The sequence below is a fragment of the Dromiciops gliroides genome, chromosome 1 (genome assembly GCF_019393635.1).
Source record: "Dromiciops gliroides isolate mDroGli1 chromosome 1, mDroGli1.pri, whole genome shotgun sequence".
NCBI lineage: Eukaryota > Metazoa > Chordata > Mammalia > Microbiotheria > Microbiotheriidae > Dromiciops > Dromiciops gliroides.
The window spans coordinates 262,726,483-262,735,664 of NC_057861.1; the positions used below are offsets into that span (position 1 = coordinate 262,726,483).

General features: G+C 37.8%; 1 pseudogene; it reads right to left on the reverse strand.

Moving 5' to 3' along the window:
- Window positions 1-6,980: 6,980 nt before the first annotated feature.
- On the reverse strand, window positions 6,981-7,870 carry LOC122748180 (annotated as a pseudogene).
- Window positions 7,871-9,182: the final 1,312 nt, after the last annotated feature.

Genomic DNA, 9,182 nt, shown 5'->3' on the forward strand with positions numbered 1-9,182 from the left:
TGCTAAATAACAAATAAACAAAAAAAGTAAAGAAAACTACAAAGTGATGCAGAGTGAAGTGAACAGAACCAGAAAAAGGATATAAATAATGAATACATATAAAAAAAACCCTAAAACAATGTTACATAATTATAAATAATTAATCATGCAGCTAGATGGTACAGTAGATAGTATGGTAGGCCTGGAGTCAAGAAGTTCAAATCCAGCCTTAGACACTCCCTGACTGTGTGACCCCCGGCAATTGACTTAACTTCTTTGCTTCAGTTTCTTCCCCTATAAACTGGGGATAATAATAGCACCTACCTTGAAGGGTTAATATGAAGGCTGAATGAGATGATTACAAAACTTTTACAGCAGTTCCCATAACATTAGTGTTTGTTGTTTGATTGTGTCTAACTCTTCATGACCCTATGGACCATAGCACTCCAATACCGTTCATGGGATTTTCTTGGTGAAGATGTTAACCTGTTTACAATTTCTTCTCCAGTGGATTAAGGCAAACAGAGGTAGGGTCACACATCTAATTAGTATCTGAGGCTGGATTTGAACTTGGGTCCCCCTGACTTCAGGCCCATCATTTTATCCACTAAGCCACCTGCCTCTATGACATCTTGCTGTTCATTGATTTCAGTAGTGTCTGACTCTTTTGACTCCATTTTGTGTTTTCTTCAGAAAGACACTGGTGTGGTTTGGTGATTTCCTTCAGCTAATTTTGTAGATGAGATACTGAGGCAAATGGGGTTAAGTGACTTGCCCAGGGTTATATATCTATTGGCTGAGACCAGATTTTAACTCATGAAGATGAATCTTCCCGATTCCAGGCTGCCCTTTCTATACCAATAGTAAGCACCATATAAATGTTATTGTCATCGTGGTCATCATTGTGGTCATCATCACCATCACCATCATCATATGATGTTGAAAATCTAAATGTGTGGTCTCCTTAAATTAGAAGCTTTAACACCAGTCTTTGGGCATTAAGCATTTATTAAAGCATACTCAGTATTAGGGGAAAAAAAGAACATGCAGAGTTAAGAAAATGACTATCTAGCCTAGAGTTCCAGCCTGGTCTGGTTCTTCCTCAAGCCCTCTGCCATGAGCCTGCTTCAACCATGAACTCCTCTCAAACTGAGTGTGGAAGTTTTTTATAGGTCTGGAGCAGAGGCGGTCCTTACACACTGCTTCAGGCTGATTGGCAGGCATCATCCAAATCCATTGGTTCACTAGACTTGAAGGTGGTCTGGAGCTGAGTTCAAAGTCCTTAGCTTCTGAGACCAATACCTTCTTAAGGGCTAGCCAGGTATGGTTACAATCTAATTAACTTGAAGTAGGCTAATCAGCAAAGTCAATCACTCTCACTTAATTCAATCAGTTTAGATTAATCTCCAGGTAGGCCTCTGAGGACCTGCCAAATCCCATTATTTTATCATCATCATCATCTTTATTAACTTTGTTTAGTCCTGAAGAAGAAACTTTTCTTTTGTTTTAGAGGTGGGAGATTATGGGTGTGGAACACTGCATATACTGTCAGGTTCACTTGATATAATGGTTGGTTTTGCTGAACTGTTTTTCTCTCTTCCCTACCCCATTTGTTAGGAATCCCCCCCCCCTTCATTTAGAAATGAAGAGAATCTAAAAATTTTAAAAAACAATTTTAAAAAAAAGAAAGCACCATTCCCCTGCTTTGGTTTTCAGCTACAATTCTTTTTTGCTCAAGATCTGCCTCCTTTAGGCTTCATCTGCTCTCTTTCAGGCATAAAGTTAATTGCTATTTTTGATGACTGACCCCACAGCACTTTAGGAAGGATAGGGATTTCAATGTACATGTATATATCAGGTCCATGTTAGAGACACAAATACAAAAACTCTCTAGGTTTGTGTGTAAAAGAAAGGAGAGTTCGAGAGTTGGGGAGTGCAGTGTGATCAAGTTGATTAGTTTTGCTGAACAGCTAATCAGGTATTAAATTATAAACAAAATACAAAGCATGGGTATAGCATTCTTTCTTAATTTAGAAATTTTATTTAGATCTTTTGTTTTTGCATCACCTTAATTTCTGTTTTTTTGTTTTTGTTTTTGAGCAGGGCAATGAGGGTTAAGTGACTTGCCCAGGGTCACACAGCTAGTAAGAGTCAAGTGACTGAGGCCAGATTTGAACTCAGGTCCTCCTGAATCCAGGGCCAGTGCTTTATCCACTGCACCACCTAGCTGTCCTACCTTAATTTCTAATATGTACCTCTGTCCTCCACTGAGCAGTGAACCAGCTTTGTAACAAAGAATAAAAAAAAGACTTGAATACTACACTGTCCTTTACTCTTGAAACTCTTGTACCCTTGACCTATTGACACCATAAATGTCATGGCTATGCACTGAACTTTTCATTATTCTAATAGAGCTTTGTGGCCCCATAATTTATTATCCATGATTTCCCAAGTAACCTGTACTAACCAGCCTCAACTATCTTACCTAGAAAAGGCAACTAGGTGGCAGAGTAAATAAAACACCAGTCCTAGAGTCAGGAAAACTCATCTTCATAAGTTTAAATCTGGACTCAAATACTTAATAGCTGTATGACCCATGGCAAGTCATTTAGCCCTGTTTGCCTCAGTTTCTTCATTGGTAAAATGAGCTGGAGAAGGAAATGGTAAGCCACTCCAATATCTCTGCAAAGAAAATCCCCAAATGGGTCATGAAATGTCAGATAGGACTGAACAACAACAATGAGAAGAGAGCAAAGAGAGGACACCTGTGCTTTCTAAAAAACCTATAGGAAGGGGGCAGCTAGGTGGCACAGTGGATAAAGCACTAGCCCTAGATTTAGGAGGACCTGAGTTCAAATTCGGCCTCAGACACTTGACACTTACTAGCTGTGTGACTCTGGGCAAGTCGCTTAACACTCATTGCTCTGCCCAAAAAACCCAAAAAACTATAGGAGCCATATATTAGATATGGCTTAACCACATTCTGGAGGGTACTGAACCCTATCCCCTCCCTATTCCCCCCCACCCCCCAGTAAAACTAATGGAGAAACTGACTCTTGGTCATTTTGGGAAAGTAATTTTTTGTCTCTCAGAAGGACCTTGAGCTTAAGATGAGAAACGGTATGAAACCATTTGATAGTCACCCTTTTCCCCCATCCTCCAAGACAATATTTCAGGTTTATTAGACAGTTTGTCTGTTAACATTATTCACTTGAAACAAAACCCTGGGTGTGTGCTTTTTAGAGTCGCAAGTAAATCAACAAAGCTATACATAGAACAGTCTGATTTACTTACCAGCTGAGAGCTCTCTGCAGATAGTGGTTATATAGATCTTCCAAATGAAGAGAGGAAGCCCTGTGTTTCCTTTTTTTTTTTTTTTTAACATGCTGAGCTTACTAGTCAGTAAAAACTCTCTATATTTAGGGACTTTTGAAGTAAATATTGAGAAAGACACACTGACTTCAGTGAATTGCTTTATATTATAGAGATATTAGTGAGACCACAGTTTTAGCATTTATTCAGTTCTTTTCAGAAATATTTAATCTAGCATAAATATATATATTCATCAATATTAAATTTCTTTATCAATTCCTTCTACTTTTAGAGGGAAATGATTTAAACATCCCAGTTACCTAGGGTATTAAAAAGCCTCTTGTTTCAAGAATGCAAGGAAAGCACAAGGTATATCAATTCAGTTACATAAAATTTTAAAGCTTTTATATGAACAAAAAATAAAGCAGCTAGGATAAGACGGTAAATGTCAATTCATAAGAAATATCTACATCAAATGTCACTGATAGGAATTTGATATCTGAAATATATAGGTGATTAACAGTAATATTTAAGACTAGGGGTCAGTGGATAAGTGGACAAAGGAGATGAGCTAAATGTGTTCTAAATAAGAATTTCAAACTAGCAATGACAATATGAAAACGTGTTCCAAATCACCACTAAGAAAAAGAGAATATTAAGATTATAATACATTAATATTATTATATTCATTATATATAATATACAATATAATTAGGATATGATATATAATTATAAATCAACACAACCATATTTATCTATAATTTTATGTTAATATTAATTAAAATTAAGATTATAAGAAAAAGAAGAAAGGAAATTGAAACAGATCTGGAGTTTTACCATGTACCTAGGAAAGTGGGCAAAGATGGTAGCCAATATTGGGAAGGTTGTCAAAAGACAAACACACATCAGGTATACTGGAGCCAAATATAGGGGTAATAATTAAATTTTCAGTGTGAGCATTTATACCTCAAAACTCAGCAAATACTACAAATCAGGGTTTGATTTATTGTTTTGCTGATTTTCTAGACTTTAGAAAGTGGAGAAAATGTTAATAATGCAGATTAAACTTAGAAGTGTGTGTTTGAATTGTTAAAACATTTATCAATACACCCTGGCATACTCATACATTATGGGCAATATGAATATATGAATAGGCACAACTATTCTGGAAAACAATTTGGTATTACATAAGAGAAGTCACTAAATTGTTCAAACTTTGTAACCCAGTGATAACACTAATTGACCCCCAAGGAAGTCAAAGAGAAAGGTCTCACATATGTTAAAAGATCAATGGATCTCTTTTTTTTTTGTGGTAGAACAAAGTGATTATCTCTTTTGATTAGAGAAATGGCTTAACAGACAGTATTTGAATGTAATCAAATATTTTTGTCCAGTAAAAAATAAGAACATGAGAAATTAAAAGAAACTTGAGAAGATTTATATAAAGTGATGCAGGATGAAATAAGCCCATACAAGAGAAAAATATGTATAACATCTCCACTAAAGTAAATGAAAAGAGCAGTAAAAGAAAGCTAAACTTTGAGTAATTTTTAGGATCAGTCTTGATATCAGAGAATCTTGACATAATGAAAGATAACTCTAGTATGAGTGTAGGAGTACTACACAGAATTTTTGCTTATATTGCCTGAAGTAGTCATCATTTCAGTTATTTTTTAGCTCCTTTTTCTTTTCCTTTTTATAATGGAGAATTCAGTTATGAATGGGGCTATATCGAAATTATTTTGATGTAAAAGAGAGACATCAACAACACTTATCATTAAAAAGGAATTCAAGGTATGGATTAAAAAAAAAAAACAGGAACCTACCTCACTTGGAATCTCAAAAATCTGGTTCCAACTAGGTTGCCATGTTAGACAAAAATGTAATGCTCATTCTCATGTTTCCTTAATATTATTAATTTTGGAATATGGAATGGAAATACAGAGTCCTCATTTCCCACCTATCTAACAAAAACATGTTGCTTCATGTTTTCTTCCATTCAGAAGTCACATATTCCAAATATTGTCCATCATATTTTGGACCAGTTTTCTGCCTGGCTGGAGAATTTTGTTTTACATTATAGAAGCCACTGAAGTAGTATTCAAAATGCTTCATAATTGCTGGAGGGTTAGTATCTACTCTTCTCAGAAATTGAGATTGTAAAGACTTAGAAGAGGAACAGAAAAGAAGAAAATGTCAGAATTATAATGTCTATATTATTTATGATTTATCATTTTCAACTGTTCTCAAAAAGCCCAGTAACTGCTTTTCCTGTTCTTTTCTATCACTCACAAATGTCCAAGATTTGGATTCAATCTCTCTTTGAAAGAAAATCAGAAAGGATAAAAAGAGATGTTCTCTTTTACTACTACTACTACTACTACTACTACTACTACTACTACTACTACTACTACTACTACTGCTACTGCTACTACTGCTGCACCTATTACTACTACTACTGCTGCTGCTGTTGCTGCTGCTGCTACTGCTACTACTACTACTACTACTACTACTACTACTTGTGAGAACCAGGGCAACACTCCCCCTGAAAAGAAAGCATGTGACTAGTGTCCGGAAGCTGCCTGGTGTCCGGAAGTTAGCTCTATTCATAGACTGCTTGTAAGTCATGTCAATCAATGGACCAGCCAATTAGCTTGGAGCTGTGTGTGTGGTGATTACCCTGTTTCCTGTTCCACAGGGGGCTTCTGGGAGAAGCTGCTGAGGATTGGTCTTTTGGTTCAGAAAGTAGCTGGTGGTGGCAGAAGCAGGCAGGGTAGGCAGATCTCTTAATTTTTGGAAATTTACTCTCTTGGATAGCTAGGTGAATGTGGCTTTCTCTCTCTCTCTTTGCTAACCCCTAATATACTTTAATAATGTTAATTCCCAAAGACTGGTGCTAAAAGCTTCTAATTTAAGGTGACCACACATTAGATTTTAAACATCACATACTACTACTACCACCACCACCACCACCACCACCATCACCACTTCCTCCTGCTACTACTACTATTAATACCACCACTACTACCACTACCACTACTACTACTACTACTAGCTAACATTTATATAGTGCTCATTATGAGTCAGGCACTGTGCTAAGCACTTTATAATTATCTCTTTTAATCTTAATAATTAATAATAACAACAGCTAACATTTATATAGTACTTCCTATGTGCCAGGTATGCTGCTAAGCACTTTACAGTCATTATCTCATTTGATCCTCACAACAACCCTGGGAGGTAGGTGCTATTATTATCCCAATTTTACAGATGAGGAAACTGAGGCAAACAGAGCTTAAGGAACTTGACCAGGTCACACAGCTAGTAAATATGGGGCAGTCACCACACACACAGCTCCAAGCTAATTGGCTGGTCCATTGAGGCAGCTTCCGGACACTAGTCACATGCTTTCTTTCTTTCTAGGCTGAAGTCCTTTGTATCAGGAGAAGCCACATAGTGGTGGGGTGGCAGCAAGAGATAAAGAGTTGGGGAAAATAGAAGTGGGGCCAAGGGGGGCAGAATCCAGACACCCCTTTTGAAGGTGAGCTTATGGTAAAGGCCAGCAGGACTGAGATACAGCTCATGGATATGTGGGGTAGCAGGGACCCACACATCATTATCATTTTCAACTGTTCTCAAAAAGAACTGGCAGCTGTGTCCTTTTGGTCCTTGGGCACCCTGGGGGCTCCTCAACCACTGAGAAAGAACTTCCTGTAGGCCTTGTTCAATTGCACTAGGAAGATAAAGGTAGGGAGAGTGATGGGGCCAAGCAGGGCATAGTAAGGAGTGAATCCCTTCCAGAGGCTAAAAAATCCTTCATATTAAATGACCTTCACCAGCACATCCCATCCATTCTTATACTTTGGCTTCTCATTAATCACACCCATATTCTGAATCCTAGTTTTAATAATATTCACAGACATAGAGGCTGTTGTGATGACCAGCCCACTAATCATACTGGCCCAGAAATGACAGAAGATGTTGTCAGAGAAGTTACCTGAAGCCAAGAGAAGCTATTTAGACTATGAATAGGTAGAAAGTTGGGTGCCATTGACAACAACTCTAGTTGTATCCACAGTAGGAATACAACCCTCCAAAGGGTGGTGACCTCCTCTTTCACAGCAATCTTCAAGAATGCTTCAAAAACATTCTTGTAGCTTCTGTGCTCTTTCAACTCAACCAACCATCAGACATCATACAGATCAGGGCAACTGCAGAAGGTGTCCCCACAAGAGCTCCCATGGAACCTACTGTCATGACAATCACAGCTTTCATGAAGAAGTTAGGGAGGTTACCATCTGTCTTAGTCAGGTGCTCAAAGGGAACAGTGTAAATGCCAAGGTGAGTTTCTGTATAGGTGCCTGGTGGAGGAGCCCAGCAGAGAGCCCAGTGTAGATGCCACCAACCCCTTCAGCCCTCAGAATACTGATGAGGGCATGGAAGCTAGTCTTGTATTCCCTGATTTTGGTTCCTTGCACACTCAGTTGCATTTGGTTCTTCACCAAGTCTAGAGGCTGCACAGAGTGATTCCCATCCCAGGCAGGCCCCCCAACAAGTACTTGACCAACTTGGGGGACATGTGATGCTCACCACCCCCAGGCCTTGCCACCACACCATATCCAGCAATGCCCCATAGAAACTGGACCTCATGAGCCTGATCCCCTACATGCGCCCAAGGTGATATCTCCCATGCCCACCATTGTTCACACTCTTCTCCTCACTCTGTCTCAAGTTCAGGAAGCACATCCCTCCTCTACATCCCCAGCCATACTATTAATGCTGGACAGTTGTAGTTTGCAACCTTTGAGAGACCACAGGGAGCAAGAGTGTTAGAGGGACAGGTGCTCAAGCCATGCCTTAGGAGAAGAGTGCTTAAGGCTGGACCCCAAGACAGATGAATTGAAAGATTTTTGACATATGTAGGAGAAATACAAGGTAAACATTAAAGACCAATGATAGGACACTCAATAAGGACAAAGTGTTTACTTTTTATATGTGAAAATGTTAGCAGTAATCTTATGACTGTCATTATTACTTTGGAAAGAAAGGCTTGGGCTGAGCTTCATATGATGGGGTGATTCTAAAAAAATAAAACTGGGTAGGGAGAGATTAAAAGGAGTAATTATCTCATGCAAATAAGGCATAAAAGGAAAAATTGATACACAAGAGGCTAGTGTGGGGAGGGCAAGTAGTGCTGAGAGACCTTATTCTCATCAGGAATGGGTTAAAGAGAGAACAATATATCTATATCTATATCTATATCTATATCTATATCTATATCTATATCTATATCTATATCTATATCTATATCTATATCTATATCTATATCTATATCTATATCTATATCCATATCCATATCCATATCCATATCTATATCCATATCTATAAGGATATAAGAATCTTCTAAATTCAGAAAGAAATAAAAGGGGAAGGGGATAGGGTGCAGGAGAGAATAAGTGAGCGACTCAGACAGTGGGTAGGATAATGAATAAGAGGACAAGGTAGGAAGTAGAAGAAAAGCAGAGAAGTGAGGAGGGATAGGGTAAGTAGGGTGAGAAGGATAATGAGGAAAAATAGGAGGAGAAAAATATACAAGTAATTGTAGCTTAGAATGGAAATGGAATTAATTTACCCATAAAAAAGAATGAAAGATACACAAAAAGATAAAATAAAAGGCAGGAGTAGATTTAATTATGTTTTAAAAAGCAGGTATAGTAATCATGATCTCAGGCAAAGTTAAAGTTAAAATAGATTTAGTCAAATGAAAAAACAGAGAAACGACATTATATGTCAGCAATAAGTATTCAATATCGTTTTAGACCACTTAAAATAACCAGACAGTATAAAATACCTGAGTATATACCTTCCAAAACAGACACAGGAACTACATG